Source organism: Ahaetulla prasina, chromosome 2 (assembly GCF_028640845.1).
Source record: "Ahaetulla prasina isolate Xishuangbanna chromosome 2, ASM2864084v1, whole genome shotgun sequence".
Taxonomy (NCBI): Eukaryota; Metazoa; Chordata; class Lepidosauria; order Squamata; family Colubridae; genus Ahaetulla; species Ahaetulla prasina.
The window spans coordinates 83613061-83634958 of NC_080540.1; the positions used below are offsets into that span (position 1 = coordinate 83613061).

A 21898-nucleotide genomic window follows, 5' to 3' on the forward strand; every position below is an offset into this window, starting at 1 on the left:
TTTGTGATGTTTAAAAGACTCGACTCTCTTCTCTTTGTTAAGCAATGTTAAGGAGGGAAAGTCAGAAAAATTATGATTATGTTAAAAGGGGAAATATTCCCACTGTATAGTATTCTTCCCTTCCTCCCTCCCCCCTTCCTTCCTTCCTTCCTTCCTTCCTTCCTTCCTTCCTTCCTTCCTTCCTTCCTTCCTTCCTTCCTTCCTTCCTCCCTCCCTCCCTCCCTCCCTCCCTCCCTCCCTCCCTCTCTTTCTTCCTCAGTCATTTTCAGAGCTCCTTCCAGAGATACTGGTTTGAGAGTGATTCCAGAACATTGGCTCTCAAGAGTCTTTGCAGATTTTGTTGATTAAATATTTAAGCCGCTCCTTCCTCCTATTACCCCTAGTTTGGCTGTCTGAGGATGAGAGCAGCAGCTTTTCAACACCATTTTAACACCATAAGAGCCTCAGTGGCACAGTGGTTAGAGTGCAATACTGCAGGCTACTTCTGCTGCCTGCCATCTGCCTGCAATTTGGCAGTTCAAATCTCACCAGGCTCAAGGTTGACTCAGCTTTCCATCCTTCCAAGGTGGGTAAAATGAGGGCCCAGATTGTTGGGGGCAATAGGCTGACTCTGTAAACTTCTTAGAGGGGGCTGTAAAGAACTGTAAAGTGGTATATAAGACTAAGTGCTCTTGCTCTTGCTATCTGAAAATGCTTCTTGCATTAATGTGGTGTAGGGGCTGAAAGTATTCAGTTCTGGAGGACAAGAATTAGCCTCTCACAATGTAATGGCTGGTGGAAGCTTTATAGGAGAGATGCTCCAATATTTATAGCCTCTGTGAGATTACAGATAATACAGAATTGGCACCAGAGATGTCCCTATGTCTCTTTTGGCTCCAAGTACTTTGTGTTGGCTTCATTGAGATCAAATTTCCATTTTTGACAGAATCTCTGCTTCTTGGAACACAGTCTCTTTAATTGTGCCCATTAGCCATACTTTTTTCTCCTGTGCACTTTCTTATTTCCTGTTCTTTTGAGAAAATATTCTACTTTCTGTTTTCCTAACATACTATAGATAGTGACCATGATAGGTTTGGGGATTTATTTTTTCTTTAGATTTCCATCATCAATTTATATTGTATGCACTGTACTAAATTGGCTCAATTTCGCCAACCCCCCTCCCCAGAGTATATATCTAGCAGTAAAGCATGAACTCCAAGGTATATTCAGACCTCTTATATGTGCAATTTGTTTTATTTATTTCAAAAGGGGGATTAGATGAACACACACAAAAGCATACCACTGTATGTGTCACTCTCTTTCCTTTTAAATAAATAAAATATGCATTGGGCCAAGTTAGAGCAGAATCCAAATAGAGTTATGAGAATTGACCAACCTGAATTCTGAATTTGTGTATGCTACTCACTGGAGAGATAGTTTGGTATAATATGCATGTAACAAATAATAGTTTCAGTTTGTATCAACAATTGTATCAACAATGTCCTTTTATATTGTTTTGGCAATTATGTTTACTCAGAACAAGTGTTTTTTCTAAATGTAGCTGTGCTAGCATGACTGTCTCTGATGGGTTATTGATCTCTGTTTGAGCAAATATACTTGAGGAAGTTTTTAAATAGTATGAACTTGCTTGATAACAAAAATATCAATATTTGCAAAAAATAAATAAATAAATAAAGGCAAGGAACATGGAACTTTCTATTACATGATGGCAGTTTTATAGCTGGAAAGTGAATTTATTAGTTCAAGAATCACAATAATTCCTGTTAAAGAATCATGCCAATAAAATTTTAGAAAGTTAAACCTTGAAATGTCTTACTTTCCATGACGTTTTATTATGGAAAGATGTACAAGTATACATGTAATCCTACATCAGTTATAACTACTGTATTATAACAACTACTTTAGTACAGTATAACAACATGTATACTACTATAGTATAGTATAAAAACATCACACATACTATAAAATAACATTGTATGCTTTTCTGAAAAATCAGGTAATATTTAAGAATAACTTAACCTTTGCACAAATATTGAGAGTGAAGATGCAGTCGTATAAGATACTTTATGTGGAACTTTGCAACACACATGAAAGTTATTCTAGTTTGCTTAAACCTTTGTTGTAATGTTAGGGTAAACATCTTGGAATTTTCTGTATGGGCGAGGGTGCATTTACTGGGCTGCGGGAGACTCCTCTTGATGCTGCAAAGAGTTAGAAAATGGCAGTACTTAGTGTGAGTAAGCAAAGAACTATAGTTGATAGTATTGTATAATAAAATATTATACAATGGATGAGAGCTGGGAAGACCCACTACATAACTTGAAGCCATCACTTTAAGTACCGTAGACAAGAATGCTGTGAGATCAAAGAAGACTATGAGGAGAACCATGCACACCATTTGAAAGCTCACAAGAAAGGCATGATATCAATGTTGAATATGCATGCATTGTGTATTATATTTCTTTAATAGTAACAGATTGAATCCATACAAGGCTATCTTCAGGCAAGAAAATATGTCTTGAATTTGCACTGACCAATGGGATGTTATACTCACATTCCACTATCCAAGTCCCATGTTCGCTCACTTCTTTGGCCCCTTTTGGCCCCTTTCTAGATTTATCTTGCCATTTTGAAAACATCTATATAGACTTCTGTTTGTTTCTGTAGAAAAAACAATTGTTTCACTTATTGATTAAGCTTCACCTGTTTATTACAAATTTATCACAGTGGAATACCAAATGAACTGTTATCACAGCAAACAACTTTTGGTTGCAATAAATTTTCAAGTTAGCCATTAGCACACAATGTTTCTGTCTCCAGAGTAGGGGTAAAATGCTCCCGGTTTGGACCGGATTGCCCAGTCCGGTAGCGATGGTGGGTGGTGGTTTGGAGAACCGATAGCAAAAATCCCTGTCCCCCCTCCCCCCACCGCCCCAGCTGAGCTGCATGATCAGGCAACTCAGCTGGGATCATCAGAACCCTTTAAAAGCTTTTTTTCCTCTGGCGATCCCAGCTGAGTTGCCTGATCATCACAGGCTTTTAAAAGAATTTTTACAACCTCTTCGGCCCAGTCACATTACACCCCCATCAAGCCACACCCACAGAACCGGTAGTAACAAATGTTACATTTCACCCTTGCTCCAGAGCTTCTGAAAGGTCCTGGAATGGGAGTGAAGACAGAAGCGTAGCTGAACATGCCTTGGTGTCTGGAATGTTACACGGAAATTAGAACAAAGGACAACCCTCACCTGCTACACTGCCCTGGCCCTGGCAGGATTCGTGTTATGTTGATCTCCATGCCTGCATAATGTATTCAATGTAATCAGTGGCCCTCAAAGAATCTAGAATCCTTTGTTGACGAAATTACATCTACAAGAAGACATTGCTAGCATTCTTATTGTAATCTTTTATTTACGTATTTAAAATATATAACCCATTTTCCTACTGCTAGCATGATTTGTAGAACAAAGCAGGGTGATAATTCTTGTTGCTGAGGTCATTGGGCCCACTAGATGTCACAGATAGATAATTTCAGCCAGTTTCTGAAATGCTTTTATGTGTGGCTTGTAAATACTGCAGCTTCTTGAGGGAAATTTTTATACATATTTAGTGACTTCTTTGTATTAGAAAGATTCTAAGCTTGGTTTCAAGTTAATTTAGCAAGGATTGGTTGGGAAGCCTTTTACAGGCCCAACATTTCATGTGTTGAAGGAGGCCATTTGAATGAGTTGGGGACTCCTTTGTGTCATTTATTATCCTTCAGATCGTCATAGAAATGGCACCATTCTCAGCAAATAGCAACGTAGTAAAGATTCATCACAAGAGTTTATTTCGGTGGAATCTACAAAGCATAGCTTTCATTTACGGGGCCTGTAGCCTTCTTCTATCAGTATGTATGTCTGAAGTGCCATGCGGGCAGGATGGAGTTAATTCAATAAAATAAATATAAAATACTCTCTAAGCTGTCAGATGGAGCTGGAAGCAGGTCAGAGGTCACAGAGATGCTTCACGAGTGCACTAATCGATTTGCTGTCAAGGTAGTGGTGCCGGGGTTTCAAGTAACAGGAGAATTGAGTGCCACTCGGGCCCAATTTCCATAATTGCTCACTGCCTTTAGTGTACAACCTTTTATGAAACACAAAAAATATATCACTGAATTGTATTGATTAGCAATTGGGTTGAATAATTCATTTAGTATTTATTACCTGACCCTCAGAGGTTAAATAAATCCACTATCTGACTTCAGCTTGTGAAAAATATTACTTATTCATTGAAATGTAGACTGATTATTACACAATAGGACCTATATTTGTTGCTTTTCTCCTTGTTCTTTTCATTAAAAAAAAAAGCTCTCCCTTTTATTTCTGTTATTTTTTATGATAAAAGTAAAACAAAATAATCATTGATAGCCAGTGGCATTTTAAAAAATACAGTCAGATTAACCATAATATCATACCTTTCACATTTTTTTTCAGAGGATATATGTGGGTCTTTTTTGCTTTTCCTCTTTCCTCTTTCTTAATAAGTGGAATGAATAAACAAGTTATCTGGAATGTAAGGAGAGTTACAACAATTTCAAAATCAATGGAAAAATAGAGATTATCCTTCTGATAGGCATTATTCTTTTTGAACAGTTGCTGACATTCATGAACCACACTAAATAATTTCCTATAATTTAACCCCACAATTTTTTTCTAACGCTGTAAGGTAAACAGTTGGTCATGAACATCTCACTGTCATCCTCTTAAGTGTTTTTGATGCAATCTTTAAGGCATTTTAGAGTTCTAGACACTGAAGCAAGGATCATTGCTTTATCTGTGCGTATGATTGATTGATTACATTTCTAGGCCACCGAATACCAAAACATTTCTGGGTGGCTTCACACAATAAAAAAACATATTAAAAAGAAAAACTATCAGTGGTAATATATCCTCCAACTATATCACCCCTGATTTAAACCTTGCCCAGCACCTTAATCCATGGCTTTGGGAGTGGGGTGGGGGCAGCAACATTTTAAAAAAAATACTTAAAGGGACCATAGAAATCTCCGGGGGGGGGATATTTTCCAAAGGAGAAGATCCATTTCCTGGGTCCCACTAGATGGCATTGCTTAATTGAAGCATCCAAAGCAAGGTGAACGTATAGGACGAGCTGACACTATGTGAATAGGCAGCCTCTCAAATAACATAATGCATTTTCTGCATCTGAGGACTAATCTTCTTCCTCTATACTCCATGCCACACTCACAACAATACCCACCCCAAATCTTATTATTTATCCAGTTGCCATTCAGTCACATCATCTGGATGCAACTGTGAGGCAGTTGATGTCTTCTCTCCCAAAAGATTTCCTAACTTTGTGAAAAGTCTTTCCTCAATTTCCGGACTGCATCCTCCAGCCCCTCCAAGTATTGTTTTTGAAGTTTGATGGAATTTGCACCAGGTCAAGTGGAGGAAACTGTGTGAAGCTTTCCCTCCTCCTCCCCCTTAAAGTGTAAAGGAAAACCTTATGTTTTACTGTGAGCTTGTTGATGCGTGTATGTGCCTAAATCCAGGATCTGGATTTTAAAGTTAGCAGCAGTAAGAAACCAGTCTTCTTGGAGTTCAGTAAAATAACCTTCTTTTCCTGTATCACATAATGGAAGGAAAAGTCTGTTAGAATATAGTGGGATATAATATGCAACCCAATTGCCTCAGGTTTGTTCAGGTGTCCAGCTTCCTGCTTTCTGGGCCTATAAGTACTATAGCATTTGCCATTGTTTACAGTATCCATAGAACGTTTATAGTGTATAAACTGGTATTGAGCCAAAACAGTGCCAAAGTTTTGGGAATGTTTTTTCCTTAGATACATAGGCTCATATTTTGATTTTTAGGGAGGCATGTAAAAGACAATAAACACATTAGCTTTTGCCTAATATTGGAGAACCCCTGATGGGGCTCTGGATTAAAAAGTTTAAAAATCCTTATGACAGAAAAACTGCTTATTCCAGCATGGGGATAAACAGTTCCAGTGTGAAAAGAAACCATGAGTGGCCCTTTGGATAGCAGCCATAATGTAATGCATGGAAAGGAAATGATATTTCCAAGCAGCACCAACCTATTGGCCATTTTTATTTTTATTTTATTTTATTTTATTTTATTTTTATTCTATTTTATTTTATTTATTTTGTCACAACAGTATATATAAGCATAAGCATGAAGTAACTATATAATATTTAAGCATATATATGAGTATAAGTATGTAATAACTATATAAATTGGATATAATGAAAGGAAACAGTAGGACAGGAACGGTAGGCACGTTTGTGCTCTTATGCATGCCCATTAAAGATCTCTTAGGAATGGGGTGAGGTCAACAGTAGACAGTTTTTGGTTAAAGCTTTGGGGATTTTGAGTAGATACCACAGAGTCTGGTAGTGTGTTCCAAGCATTAATAACTCTGTTACTGAAGTCATATTTTCTGCAGTCAAGATTGGGAGGCATGTAAATGGATTGGAGCGGTTAACATTAAGCTTAAATCTATTGTTTGCTCTTGTATTGTTGTGATTGAAGCTGAAGTAGTCTTCAACAGGAAGGACATTGCAATAGATGATTCTATGAGTTAAACATAGGTCCTGTTGAAAGCGGTGTAGTTCTAAGTTTTCTAAACCCAAGATTTCAAGTCTGGTGGCATAAGGTATTTTGTTGTATTCAGAGGAGTGGAGAACTCTTCTTGTAAAATATTTCTGGACACGTTCAATTGTATTGATGTCAGAAATGTGGTGAGGGTTCCAGACAGGCAAGCTATATTCAAGAATTGGCCTAGCAAATGTTTTATAAACTCTGGTTAGTAGTGTAGTGTTTCTGGAAAAGAAGCTACGTAAAATTAGGTAGATTAAGATTAGCCATATGGGAGCCGAAGACAGAATTCAGTGAATTGAAGCTGATAAATTTTAAATGTATGTTTGCCATATTTTTGAAGAAAATGAATTGATAATTGAAAAGACTGAAACAGGTGACATATAAACAATGTGTTATGTGAAATGCGCAACAGTGAACCATAAACAGTGTGAAAGAGGTTAGTTTATTTATATGTAATTTATTTCTGTCTTTTAAATTATCAATGGACTGTTGAAAAAAATAACAAAATGGCTTCATTCTGTTTACTAACAATTTTTTCAAGTATGGACATTATTAGCATGAGTGAATATGGGTAATTAGCTAACCAGTGGGTAGTGCTGTGTCAACAAATGTACATGAACGCACCACTGCCGAATTGTGTATTTTTTCCTCAAACAATACTCATGGGGTAAAGAGGATGCAAGAGCAGATTGTGATCTAAAGTGAAGGAGATGGACTTTCAATCCATGATTTCTCCCCAGAGAAATCTCTTCTCTCTCTTATGGTTCTTTTGGTGACTGGAGAAATATTTGCTACTGTAGCAAAAGGCAGTTAAAGTGGATGCAAGAACCCTAAAAATTTTGACATGATCCAGACCATCAATCTTTCATGCATAGGCCCCTATGTGGAAATCTATTAATCTCTTTTAAGAACAAAATGAATTTAAATGCATAATATAAAATGCAACAATATTGATAGTATTATAAAGAAAAATAATTATGCTCCAACAGAGTTATCAAAATATTTAAAAAATAACAAACATATCATGTTGGACATCCAGTTGATTTCAGTTTTTTGTTTTGAGGTAGGGATGTCCCACCTTGGCAACTTTAAGATTTGTGGACTTCAATTGTAGCTGGGGGATTCTTGGAGTTGAAGTCCACAAATCAGAAAGTTGCCAAGATTGGACATTTCTGTTTTGAAAAGGTTATAAGACTTGAAATCCTGTTGCACGGGGGTTTTTTTTTTCATCCTAGTTCACAGATCTCTTGAAATCTATTCTTGGACCTTCAAGGTTAAGAATACCTGATTTAGACTCAGTTTGTTCTTACATCACTGTACATTTTATGTATGTGAAGACAGACTGTATATTAAGATGGCAACGTATTTGCACCTCCCTGCATGTCATCTTTCTCCCCTACTGATCTGATGTTTTTGCATTGCTACAACTTTGGAAAATGGAGCACAAACACATGCTGCAATATGAAAACAGAGTTGATAGATGACATGTCTGAATGTCTCCAGCTTTTCCTAATAAGAATTGTTGTAATAGCTTAATGGACTATATTGAATGGTACTAATGATGCTTGTCATGTTAAGCATACATGGAAATCTTAATTAGAGTGGGATCTTCATCCTTCTGCAGAACCCTTTTATTTTAGAAGCATATCTTTTTTGACTGAAACTTATTTCAGAACCAATGCTTCCCAGCCTCTTATTTTTGTGCATGCTGTAATTCTGAGCACTGTTGGATGAGGAGGGATACTTTGACTTTATTGGTACAGGCCTGGCAGGTGTTCCATTTCCCCTATTTTTCATATCTTAATCAAAAACAGTACCATTTGGGCCATTTTATTTATACTATTTTTTCAGTGGTGAAATCCAAATATTTTTACTACTAGTGAGTGTGGCGTGGCTTGGTGGGTGTGGCTTGGTGGGCATGGCAGGGGAAGGATACTGCAAAATCCGCATTCCCTCTCCACTCCTGGGGAAGGATATTGCAAAATCTCCATTCCCACCCCACTCTGGGGCCAGCCAGAGGTGGTATTTGCTGGCTGTCCAAACTACTCAAAATTTCCACTACCGGTTCTCCAGAACCTGTTAGAACCCCTGCTATTTTTATGTCTCATTTCAGTTCAGCATCCTATTATGTACTCTGCCTGTTGAATTATTTCAGTTTTGAAAAAAATTCCTATTTGTTTCCCAGCATGCTTTACTGATTCTTTTTAATAACTCTTTCCCTCTCTACTCTACTTTACTTTACTCCCTCTTTACTCTTCTCTATTGGTTTGTTATCTATATTTCTTAATATACAGCATGTCTTTGGGAATGAAGTACAATAAAAGCTGAAGTTTTGGATGGAAAATTTCCAGGAAACCTGAATGTTTTGGATTTCCAAATTAAACGAAAAATGCATGGAATCTGGCTGGGTGACCTTGGGCCAGTCATTCTCTCTTAGCCCTTCATCTTACAGGATGGTTGCTACAGGAAGAGGAAAAATATGTTTACTGCCTTGACTTATTTATAAAAAAATATAAATCTATAAATGTATTATTTAAAAAAACAATAAAGGAAGAAAATAAGTAACTAAGTAAGTAACCAATCCTCCATTATTTATTCTAGGGATAGCACTTGAATTTTCTGTAGCTTTATTATATATTTATTTGAAGACATCTTTAGTGAATGAAAGATGCAGTGTGTTTGAATGAATGAATTTGTGAAGATTTAAGTAAAAACTAGCAATAGACAAAAGCACCCTGAGAAAAATTCTTGTCAAAATCCAGTTAAACTAGGTAGAGTGCTCTATTCCATCTTTTTAACTTGTACTTCAAAAAATAGAAGGGTGGGAGAAATTTCTTAAAGTATTAGGGCTCCCTAATTAAATAATTAAATTGAGTTGGGATTTAATTACACAACAAATGAGGCAATACAGTATTCTGAAGTGTATTATTTTTAACAAATTATTAATAATATATAATATATAATTAGTATTTACTCTTTTTCAGAGCTCTTTTTTTAATATAAAGTACTAATATTTGGTGTATAAACTACTTAAGAATTCTATGGGCATAAGAGAGGGAAAAATGAGTAGCATATCCTAAAAACATGTTGTAAGATTTCCCTCCCTGTATTCTATTCCAATTGATATTGTTTCCTGTTTGCTTATTTGTATCCTATGACTATCATTAAGTGTTGTACCTTATGATTCTTGATGAACGTATCTTTTCCTTTATGTACACTGAAAGCATATGCACCAAGACAAATTCCTTGTGTATCCAATCACACTTGGCCAATAAAAAAAATCTATTCTATTCTATTCTATTCTATTCTATTCTATTCTATTCTATTCTATTCTATTCTATTCTATTCCTTCCTGTTGCCCAAATTTTCAATTCTCACAGTTCCCAAAACTCAACCAACATTTTTAGCTAGCCTTATTGTTTTCTGGGGAGAGGGATTGTTTTACTATTTTAATTTGTTTTATTTATAGCTTGATGATCCCTCCTTAAGTGTCAGTGGTTTGGTCTACATAAGGCTTGGAGATTTCTCACTCCCTTTCTTGGTTTTTAATTTCATTGTTCACAGATGATGCACAAGTTCATTGATCTTTTGTTGTCCTTAAGGGGTGATGTATGGATAATTCATTGACAGATTTCTTTCCCCCTTTTTTGCTATTGTTTGCAAAGATTTAAAGGTTGATTTTTCATTCTGGTTCTTTTTTTCATTTTTGTTATTTTTATTTATTTGCCACCCATCTAGTTTTGGACTGGGATTTAGAAACATTTTTTCCCTGACTTCTCCTTTTAATTACTTTGCCTTATTTGAGGAGATGTTATTGTTACTAGTCAGCCTGGCCACATATCACAGAAAGGTGAATATAAGCATTTAACAATCAGTAATATGAAAATAAATTAGAACTTTAATAGATCATGTTCTAAGGACCAAATATCTGACGGGAAGAAATCAGACTGAGTTTATTCTTAAATCCCCTTTGGCATATAAAATAGAAATATTGCACTTATTTTTTTTTAATATATATATATATATATATATATATATATATATATATATATATATATATATATATATATATGTTTTCTGAGGTTTTCGCGGGTGTTTGTATGTAGATCTTTGGTTATTCGGGTTTTCTCCCGCGTAAAATTGGAAGTGTCTTGGCGACGTTTCGACGAAGTCTCATTCGTCATCTTCAGGCTTCAGCAAGAACTCAGTCAAAAAAGAGGAACCAACTTCTTCCCTGGTCCAACACCTTAAAGCCACAGGACACGATATTGACTTTAAAAAGACCAGAACTATCGCCAAAACCGAACACTTTAACAACAGAATAATCAGAGAAGCCATTGAGATAGAAAAACGCCCACACAGCATGAACAAACGAGATGATACCTCCCGCCTACCAGCCATTTGGAAACCCGCCCTTATTGACAAACGAGTCCCTAACACGAGGAATGACACCAGACCCACACTCACGAGGTCCACACAGGATGTCACCACCACACATCCACCCAGAAAGCAGACCCAAACCCACACTGATCAGGAAGCACGACCAAGGACCAGAAGCCAGACCGCAGCTGCAACATTAGCCATTTCAAACCCCTCCAATCCATACATACAGCAGACAGACACCCACTATGAAGATGTAGCACGACCACAAACACGAAGCCAAACAACAGCAATGCAGCTCACCAGCTCAAATCCCCCTGCAAATCAGACTAATCTGAGCACAACCAAGCCCCCACCAACACAGGACACACCCCCAGCCAATCAGAGCACAAAAAAACCCCCATCCAATCAGAGCACAGCCAAGCCCCCACCCAATCAGTTCAAACCCCCACTAGCAGTTAAAAAGGAAGAAACAGCTGCAATCCCACATTGGTCCCAGAAGCACGAAGCTGAAGCCTGAAGATGACGAATGAGACTTCGTCGAAACTTCGCCAAGACACTTCCAATTTTACGCGGGAGAAAACCCGAATAACCAAAGACCTACATACAAACACCTGCGAAAACCTCAGAATGAATGAATATATATATTCGAAGCTTCGTGCTTCTGGGAGCAAAAGCACGAAGCTGAAGCCTGAAGATGAAGAATGAGGCTTCGTCGAAACGTCCAATTCCAATTTTACGCGGGAGAAAACCCGAATAACCAAAGACCTACATACAAACACCCGCGAAAACCTCAGAAAACATATATATATATCTGCACTACTATTAATCGTTTCATAGTTCCCATCACCAATCTCTTTCCACTTATGACTGTATGACTATAACTTGTTGCTGGCAATCCTTATGATTTATATTGATATATTGATCATCAATTGTGTTGTAAATGTTGTATCTTGATGAACGTATCTTTTCTTTTATGTACACTGAGAGCATATGCACCAAGACAAATTCCTTGTGAGTCCAATCACACTTGGCCAATAAAATTCTATTCTATTCTATTCTATTCTATTCTATTCTATTCTATTCTATTCTATTCTATTCTATTCTATTCTATTCTATTCTCTATTCTCTTCTCTTCTATTATATATATATATATATATATATATATATATATATATATATATATATATATATATGGTATGTTTGTGTGTGTGTGTTTAGTACTGGACTTCCTACATGTAGTGCTATGAGGTAAGCTGATGTTGATAAATATTCTTCAATAGAAACATTCAGTAGGGGAGGAAGATGAGATTAACATCTTTTCCATTCTCTTTGAAAAAAAGGGGAGGATAGAAAAACAAAAATAAAATATTCCATTTAATGCTTCAAACTAGCATTTTCTTTTCCTTTTAGATACAATTTTATAATGTTTGAAAAGTGCTATCAAAACAACTCATAAAGGAGGAAAAAAGTAATTCTCTTGTCATTAAGTGGTTATAGAAAAGTATTATTTTCTTTGTGCGTTGCCTTTTTCTTTTTTTAAAAAAGCCCATGATTTTCCAACTGTTCTATTTATACTAGTGCAAAAGTTTTATGGAAAGGTCAGATTTAGGCTTTTCATGGATAACGACTGATACTTCCAACAACAAAGGAAGAACACTATTGTGTTGTGGTTTATACTATATATTTTACAGCATTCCGTGCATTTTTGAGCTGTATACCAAATAGGTAACTTTAAAACTCTAGTACTTTCTATGAATTAGAAATCTTTTGAATTAGTTTGAAAGTTACATCTTATTTTTAACTTGAGATGTTTATAGCCATCTGGCGATGATCTTTCTCTTTCTTCCCAGTGTGGTTACTTTTCAGCAGAGGAAATGTTTGGAACTGTTTCTAATAAAGCAATGGTAGCTGTGCACACACAGCCTTCCTCCTTCTTTTCACTCTCTGTTAGGTTCGGGAAGTAACGAGGCTGGAGACCAGGGTAGTGACAACAGCTCTTTAATATAGGGTGAACCCAGCAACAGGCTGGGGGAAAACCTCCCCTTTTATACAGTTCTGCAGGAGGCTTCGTCCAATCAGCAACGTGCTGATTTCCCGCTCAAATATTTAAAGGTACAACTGTTAATACATAACACTCCTCCCCTCCCAGAAAACACTTTGTCTCTATTTACATATTTATTTACATGTTATTTTTCGACGTAGTCACGCAAATAACCTGGGCGTCTCCTAGTCCTTTCTGACCTGCGCGGTTCAGTTCTGGGTGGTGTTTTGAGCTGGTCGGAGGCTGTTTTCTCCTCCCAGCTCTTTCTCTGGGCCAACGGGCTCCAGACCCACACTCACGAGGTCCACACAGGATGTCACCACCACATCCACCCAGAAAGCACACCCAAACCCACACTGATCAGGAAGCACGACCAAGGACCAGAAGCCAGACCGCAGCTGCAACATTAGCCATTTCAAACCCCTCCAAGCCATACATGCAGCAAACTGACACCCACTATGAAGATGTAGCACGACCACGAACACGAAGCCAAACAGCAGCAGTGCAGCTCACCAGCTCAAATCCCCTGCAGCACAGATTAGACTGAGCACAACCAAGCCCCCACCAACACAGGACACACCCCAGCCAATCAGAGCACAGAAAACCCCATCCAGTCAGAGCCCAGCCAAGCTCCCACCCAATCAGTTCAAACCCCCACTAGCAGTTAAAAAGGAAGAAACAGCTGGGATCACACATTGCTCCCAGAAGCACGAAGCTGAAGCCTGAAGATGACGAATGAGACTTCGTCGAAGCGTCGCCAAGACACTTCCAATTTTACGGGAGAAAACCCGAACAACCATAGACCTATATACAAACACCCGTGAAAACCCCAGAAAATATATATATATATATATATATATATATATATATATATATATATATATATATATATATATATATATATATATATATATATATATATATATATATATATATATGGTATGTTTGTGTGTGTGTGTTTAGTACTGGACTTCCTACATGTAGTGCTATGAGGTAAGCTGATGTTGATAAATATTCTTCAATAGAAACATTCAGTAGGGGAGGAAGATGAGATTAACATCTTTTCCATTCTCTTTGAAAAAAAGGGGAGGATAGAAAAACAAAAATAAAATATTCCATTTAATGCTTCAAACTAGCATTTCCTTTTCCTTTTAGATACAATTTTATAATGTTTGAAAAGTGCTATCAAAACAACTCATAAAGGAGGAAAAAAGTAATTCTCTTGTCATTAAGTGGTTATAGAAAAGTATTATTTTCTTTGTGCGTTGCCTTTTTCTTTTTTTAAAAAAGCCCATGATTTTCCAACTGTTCTATTTATACTAGTGCAAAAGTTTTATGGAAAGGTCAAATTTAGGCTTTGCATGGATAACGACTGATACTTCCAACAACAAAGGAAGAACACTATTGTGTTGTGGTTTATACTATATGTTTTACAGCATTCCGTGCATTTTTGAGCTGTATACCAAATAGGTAACTTTAAAACTCTAGTACTTTCTATGAATTAGAAATCTTTTGAATTAGTTTGAAAGTTACATCTTATTTTTAACTTGAGATGTTTATAGCCATCTGGCGATGATCTTTCTCTTTCTTCCCAGTGTGGTTACTTTTCAGCAGAGGAAATGTTTGGAACTGTTTCTAATAAAGCAATGGTAGCTGTGCACACACAGCCTTCCTCCTTCTTTTCACTCTCAGTGTTAGGTTCGGAAGTAACGAGGCTGGAGACCAGGGTAGTGACAACAGCTCTTTAATATAGGGTGAACCCAGCAACAGGCTGGGGAAAAATTGCTTGACTATTCATAAAGTGGTTGCTATAAGAGACTCAATCAATAATCAAACATTGATTTATCAGAATGCAAGTTTTCCCTTCTAAAGAATTTGCTTGGTTCTCTTTCTGCATTAGGTGGGCACATTTCCAAATGCAGCATTGAGCTACATATTTTATTTTCTTTGTGCGTTGCCTTTTTCTTTTTAAAAAAGCCCATGATTTTCCAACTGTTCTATTTATACTAGTGCAAAAGTTTTATGGAAAGGTCAGATTTAGGCTTTTCATGGATAACGACTGATACTTCCAACAACAAAGGAAGAACACTATTGTGTTGTGGTTTATACTATATATTTTACAGCATTCCGTGCATTTTTGAGCTGTATACCAAATAGGTAACTTTAAAACTCTAGTACTTTCTATGAATTAGAAATCTTTTGAATTAGTTTGAAAGTTACATCTTATTTTTAACTTGAGATGTTTATAGCCATCTGGCGATGATCTTTCTCTTTCTTCCCAGTGTGGTTACTTTTCAGCAGAGGAAATGTTTGGAACTGTTTCTAATAAAGCAATGGTAGCTGTGCACACACAGCCTTCCTCCTTCTTTTCACTCTCTGTTAGGTTCGGGAAGTAACGAGGCTGGAGACCAGGGTAGTGACAACAGCTCTTTAATATAGGGTGAACCCAGCAACAGGCTGGGGGAAAAACCTCTCCTTTTATACAGTTCTGCAGGAGGCTTCGTCCAATCAGCAACGTGCTGATTTCCCGCTCAAATATTTAAAGGTACAACTGTTAATACATAACACTCCTCCCCTCCCAGAAAACACTTTGTCTCTATTTACATATTTATTTACATGTTATTTTTCGACGTAGTCACGCAAATAACCTGGGCGTCTCCTAGTCCTTTCTGACCTGCGCGGTTCAGTTCTGGGTGGTGTTTTGAGCTGGTCGGAGGGGCTGTTTTCTCCTCCCAGCACTTCCTCTGGGCCAACGGGCTCCGGATTATTGGCTGACTCTTTTTCTTGGCCATCGGGCCTTGGATTACTTTTTTCAAATTCCCTGCCGCTTCCCTCGGGAACCTGATGGCGTCGCTGGAACTCAGGACCCTCAGCTAAGTCTTGCGCCTCCCCCGGGTCATTGTTGGCTGTGGAATCAAATTGGTATTGATCATGATATGTTTCCTTTGGTTCAGTTTGATCGGTTATTCGTTTCCTTAACTGATCTATGTGGCGCCTCCATACTCTGTTGTCGGGTAGCTCTACCACGTATGATTTGGGGCCAGTTACTTTAATTATTTGTCCTGTGAACCAACTAGGGCCGTCCCCATAGTTTCGAGCCCACACCGGGTCGCCTATGCTCATTTCCTTGTCTTTTCTAGTTTTCCTTGTAACCCTCTGGTGTGTAATGGGGATTCAAGCGGTCCAAGTGGGCACCGGAGTTTCCGTCCCATTAGCAATTCGGCTGGGCTTTTCCGGTGGCGTGCTTGGGGTTCTGTGCTGGGCGGCTAGGAAAAAGTCTATTTTTGTTTGCCAGTCACCTGGCTTGAGCCTGGACAATGCCTCCTTAGCGCTCGGACGGAACGCTCTGCAAGGCCATTCGGCGCAGGGTGGAAAGGCGCAGAGAGGGCATGTCGGATGCCTTCCTCTGCCAGGTATTCTTCAAACTGGGCTGCCGTGAATTGGGGCCCATTGTCGGACACCAGAGTGTCCGGCAACCCGTGAGTTGCGAATAGGTGGCGCGGGGTTGCGATTACTGCTTGACCGTGGTGGATTTCATAAGTATGATCTCCAACCATTTAGAAAATGCATCCACAACTATTAGGAATGTTTGGCGTGAAAAGGGCCAGCAAAATCAATGTGGATTCTTGACCAGGGCCCTTGGGGCTTTTCCCATTCTCTGACTGGGGCCGTTGGGGTAGAGGTCTGGACTCTTGGCAAGCCTGACATTTCCCACCCTCTCAGCAATCTCTGCGTCCATGAGTGGCCACCATACATAGCTTCTGGCTAACCCCTTCATCCTTACGATCCCTGGGTGACCCTCGTGGAGGAGGTCCAATACCTTTCCCTTAACTTTTCAGGAATTATTACACGATCACCCCATAACAGGCACCCCTTGAGCTGAGAGCTCATCACGTTTTTAACAAATTCTTTGAACCTTTAGCCCGGGCGCTGACACCCTCTGTACCCAACCGAGTACAGTCCTTAACACAATGTCGGTATGATGCCCGAGCCACTTCCTTAGATGTGACTGGGCCAGAGTCCAAAGAGTCAATAAGTAGGATGGGTGTCCCGGAGTGGGGTCTTGATCGCCCCAGGTAATGGGCATCGGCTTAAAGAATTTGCTTGGTTCTCTTTCTGCATTAGGTGGGCACATTTCCAAATGCAGCATTGAGCTACATATTTTATTTTCTTTTTTCTTTTTTAAAAGCCTATGAGGTCCATCAGTAATCTGGATGTATTTTTTTCCTGAATGCTGGATACTTTGATTTAAAACACACTCTATAGTGCATGGGAAGGAACACAACATGGACTTAAAAGTGCTCTTCACTGGTACCTTTAGGTCAGTGGTGGGTTTCAATTTTTTTTACTACCAGTTCTGTGGCTTGGTGGGTGTGGCATAGATTAATGAGTGTGGCAGGGGAAGGATACTGTAAAATCTCCATTCCCACCCCACTCCAGGGGAAGGTTAGTGCAAAATCCCCATTTCCTCCCGATCAGCTGGGACTTGGGAGGCAGAGAATAGATGAGGCGGGGCCAGTTGGAATTTTTATTACCAGTTCTCCAGAACTCGTCAGAACCTGCTGAAACCCACCTCTGCTTTAGGTGCCACCCTGGGAGCCCTGCAGTAGTCGTTCCATCAGGTTTTGGAACAGCCCTGGTGCCACACTGACCCCAAATTGCAATCGGTGCACTTGAAGGCACCCCTGTGCGTCAATCGTTTGGGCTTCGCTGTGCGGGCGTCTACTGGCAGTTGTTGGTAGGCTTGGGCCAAGTCTAACTTTGCAAAGACTTGCCCTTGCCCCAAAGAGTGCAATAAGTGTTGCACTACGGAACCGGGTAAGCGCTTTTCTGTAAGGCTTTGTTAAGCGTCGCCTTGTAGTCAGCGCAAATTCTAATTGACCCGTCCGGTTTTATGGGGTGACGATTGGCGTCTCCCACTTTGCGTGATCGACTGGCACCAAGATCCCTGATTAATGAGCTTATCCAGCTCCTTATCAATTTTGGTTTTAGGGCAAAGGACTCTCCTCGCCTTAAGCCTAATGGGGGCTACCTGGGGTCTAAGTTGAAGGAAATAGGGGTCCCCTTGTAACCCTCTGGTGTGTAATGGGGATTCAAACGGTCCAGTGGGCACCGGAGTTTCCGTCCCATTAGCAATTCGGCTGGGCTTTTCCCGGTGGCCGTGCTTGGGGTTCTGTGCTGGATTGCTAGGAAAAAGTCTATTTTTGTTTGCCAGTCACCTGGCTTTAGCCTGGACAATGCCTCCTTAGCGCTCCGGACGGAACGCTCTGCAAGGCCATTCGACGCAGGGTGGAAAGGCGCAGAGAGGGCATGTCGGATGCCTTCCTCTGCCAGGTATTCTTCAAACTGGGCTGCCGTGAATTGGGGCCCATTGTCGGACACCAGAGTGTCCGGCAATCCGTGAGTTCTGAATAGAACGCTATAGGGGCTTCTGTGCCGTTTGGAAGTCTATGGCTGAGTACAGCCCCCACCCCATAAGGGGAAGCATCACAAACCAACACTAGGGCTAATGAGTCGTGATATTGGATGAGCAGGCTATCACTTGAGAGCAGGGTCTTTACTGCTTCAAAAGCCCTATTTTCCGACTTTCCCCAAGACCAAACAGTATTTTTCCTAAGAGCCTATGCAGCGGTTCCATAGCAGTTGCTTTGTTCTTTAAAAGACCGTAAAATTAACCAATCCTAGGAATGCCTGCAGCTCTGCTTTGTTTTTGGGCGCTGGAGCCTTTCTAATTGCCTTAACCTTGCTCTCAGTAGGGTGAATTCCTTTCTTGTCTATCCGGTAGCCCAAGAAATCGACGGATTCGACCCCTATCTGGCATTTGTTTGTCTTGACTTTTAATCCGGCTGTCCGGAAAATGCTCAAGACCTTTCTTAACCGCTCCCCCCATTCCTCCATGTTTTCCCCTGAAATTAGGACATCATCAGTAGGAACTACCCTGGGAGCCCTGCAGTAGTCGTTCCATCAGGTTTTGGAACAGCCCTGGTGCCACACTGACCCCAAATTGCAATCGGGTGCACTTGAAGGCACCCCTGTGCGTACAATCGTTTGGGCTTCGCTGTGCGGGCGTCTACTGGCAGTTGTTGGTAGGCTTGGGCCAAGTCTAACTTTGCAAAGACTTGCCCTTGCCCCAAAGAGTGCAATAAGTGTTGCACTACGGAACCGGGTAAGCGCTTTTCTGTAAGGCTTTGTTAAGTGTCGCCTTGTAGTCAGCGCAAATTCTAATTGACCCGTCCGGTTTTATGGGGGTGACGATTGGCGTCTCCCACTTTGCGTGATCGACTGGCACCAAAATCCCCTGATTAATGAGCTTATCCAGCTCCTTATCAATTTTGGTTTTAGGGCAAAGGACTCTCCTCGCCTTAAGCCTAATGGGGGCTACCTGGGGTCTAAGTTGAAGGAAATAGGGGTCCCTTGTACTTGCCCAGGCAGTCCTTGAAGACATCTTGAACTCGTTAAAGAGAATGTCTTTCAGGTTACAGTCACTTCGGTAGATGCCAGTCACTCCCATGCCCAGGGCACGAAACCAGTCTAGTCCCAACAGACTGGGCAGAGTTCCTTCGACGATCGTGATGGGCAGGGTCTTTTTATGTGGACCATACTCGACTCGGACGGAGGTGGTCCCTCGAACAGGGATGCGATTCCCCTGGTAGTCGTGCACTCGTAGCCGTTGTGCTTGCAGGTGGCGCTTCGCGACGGACGGCAGCGACTTCGCCAGAGTGTCCCAGGACATGATGGTGATCGCTGATCCCGTGTCTACTTCAAGCCTGCACCGTACTCCCTCGATCTTGGGCTTTGTGAAAATCTTCTTTTCCACTTTGGTTGAGGCGCGGCCTATAATGACAGTCGTTTGGTTAGACTTCGCGCCTTTCTTGTTTGAACCAATCGCGGGCCGCCTTTCCGGTTCCGCGTTTTGATTGGCCGATTTGAATTTTCGGCGGGAAGGTTGGGCCGCTCTGCAGACCTGAGCAAGTGCCCTTTCTTCCCACACCGCCGGCATGTTGCGTCTTTAAACCTGCAGCGTTGGCGCTGATGCTGTCCTCCGCAGCTTCCGCATTCGTCACGGTCCTCAATGTCGCGTTTCTCGGTCCGGCAGACCCTTCCTCCTCCTCGCCCTCACCGTCGGATTCGGACTGAATCTCCTCCTGGTGTACTGGCGTTGGCTTTGAGCTCGCCTTGGATTGAAGAGGCTTTTGCAGGGTCTCTGCTGCTTTAGTAGACATTTCGTGTGCTCTGGCTTCGTCCAGAGCATTGGCTAGTGTCAGGTTGCTCTTGGCTAGCAGCCTTCGCCGTAGACGGATGTCCTTGACCCCTCGGACGAGTTGCTCGAGTAGCACCTCGTCTAGGTCTCGGTATCCGCAGTCCTTGGACGCTCTTCTTAAAGCGGCCATGTAGTCGCCGATGGACTCGCCCTCCATCTGTCTACGTTCTCCAAATTCAAACCGCTGGACGTATTTGGACGGCGTCGGCGCGAAATGGTTCTTCAGCAAAGTCTGCAGAGTCGGCCACGATACCGATTGTATCGGCGTTGGCTCTGCCAGGGCTTCCGCAATCTCGATGACCTCCGGCCCACAATGGCTTAAGAAGTAAGCCCGTTTGCGGTTATCCGGGATCCCCTGTAGTTCGTTGGCTTCTAGAAAGCTTTCGAAACGGGTCATATACGTTCCCCATTTCTCCTTGACCGGGTTGTACGGTGCGGGTGGCGTGTTTGCCATTTCCGCGTTTCTGCCCTGAGTTTGCTGGGTTCAGAACTAGCGTGCTTCAGCTCGGTTCTGGTTCTCCTTAACCTCGAGATCCCATCCTCGTCGCCAATGTTAGGTTCGGGAAGTAACGAGGCTGGAGACCAGGGTAGTGACAACAGCTCTTTAATATAGGGTGAACCCAGCAACAGGCTGGGGGAAAACCTCCCCTTTTATACAGTTCTGCAGGAGGCTTCGTCCAATCAGCAACGTGCTGATTTCCCGCTCAAATATTTAAAGGTACAACTGTTAATACATAACACTCTCAGTGTTACTATCTGACCTGTACTCAGCTACCAAAATAATAGCTTAATGTACAGGGAAGGAAATCAGTAAAAAATGTAGGGTAAAAGTATAAGGGTGGTGAGTGGAGAGTATGATGTTTTAAGTCTTGTTGGTTAATACCTGATGGTCTCATAATATACATTTGTGACTAGAGAGGAATAAAAAGCCACAAGAGCTAATTAGGGCTTTTTCAGGGGCAGCACCAGAGGTGGGTTTCAGCAGATTCTGACTAGTTCTGGAGAATTGGTAGCAGAAATTTTGAGTAGTTTGGAGAACCCATAGTAAAAATTCTGACTGGCCCCACCCCCATCTATTCTCTGCCTCCCAAGTTCCAGCTGATTGGGAGGAAATTGAGATTTTACAGTATCCTTCCCCTGCCACACCCACCCACAGAACCAGTAGTAAAAATTTTTGAAACCCACCACTGGGCAGCACCCCAAAATTATGATACACTCAGTTGTTCCTTTATGGCAGCAGTTTCTCATTTTCTACTGAAGGGATTTTCAATCTTTCTGGACTGGTGAACCCATCTGAAATTTTGTGGATACAAAGTGTCTGCTGGGGAAAAATTGCTTGACTATTCATAAAGTGGTTGCTATAAGAGACTCAATCAATAATCAAACATTGATTTATCAGAATGCAAGTTTTCCCTTCTAAAGAATTTGCTTGGTTCTCTTTCTGCATTAGGTGGGCACATTTCCAAATGCAGCATTGAGCTACATATTTTATTTTCATTTTTCTTTTTTAAAAGCCTATGAGGTCCATCAGGAATCTGGATGTATTTTTTTCCTGAATGCTGGATACTTTGATTTAAAACACACTCTATAGTG

The 21898-nt window shown here is 40.6% G+C and overlaps 1 protein-coding gene and 1 long non-coding RNA gene across 6 annotated transcripts in view; one reads left to right on the forward strand and one right to left on the reverse strand.

The window, feature by feature from the left end:
• The window catches only part of EBF1 (EBF transcription factor 1), a 412485-nt gene that overhangs the window by 78275 nt on the left and 312312 nt on the right, over window positions 1-21898 (forward strand). The gene's annotated exons all lie outside the window — the stretch shown is intronic.
• The window catches only part of LOC131190954 (uncharacterized), a 31255-nt gene continuing 10741 nt past the window's right edge, over window positions 1385-21898 (reverse strand). The window contains exons 2-4 of the long non-coding RNA XR_009153378.1: window positions 4457-4547; window positions 2555-2661; window positions 1385-2201 (exon numbers count right to left, since the gene is read on the reverse strand). This is a non-coding gene — a long non-coding RNA (uncharacterized LOC131190954). The remainder of the gene's footprint in view (window positions 2202-2554; window positions 2662-4456; window positions 4548-21898) is intronic.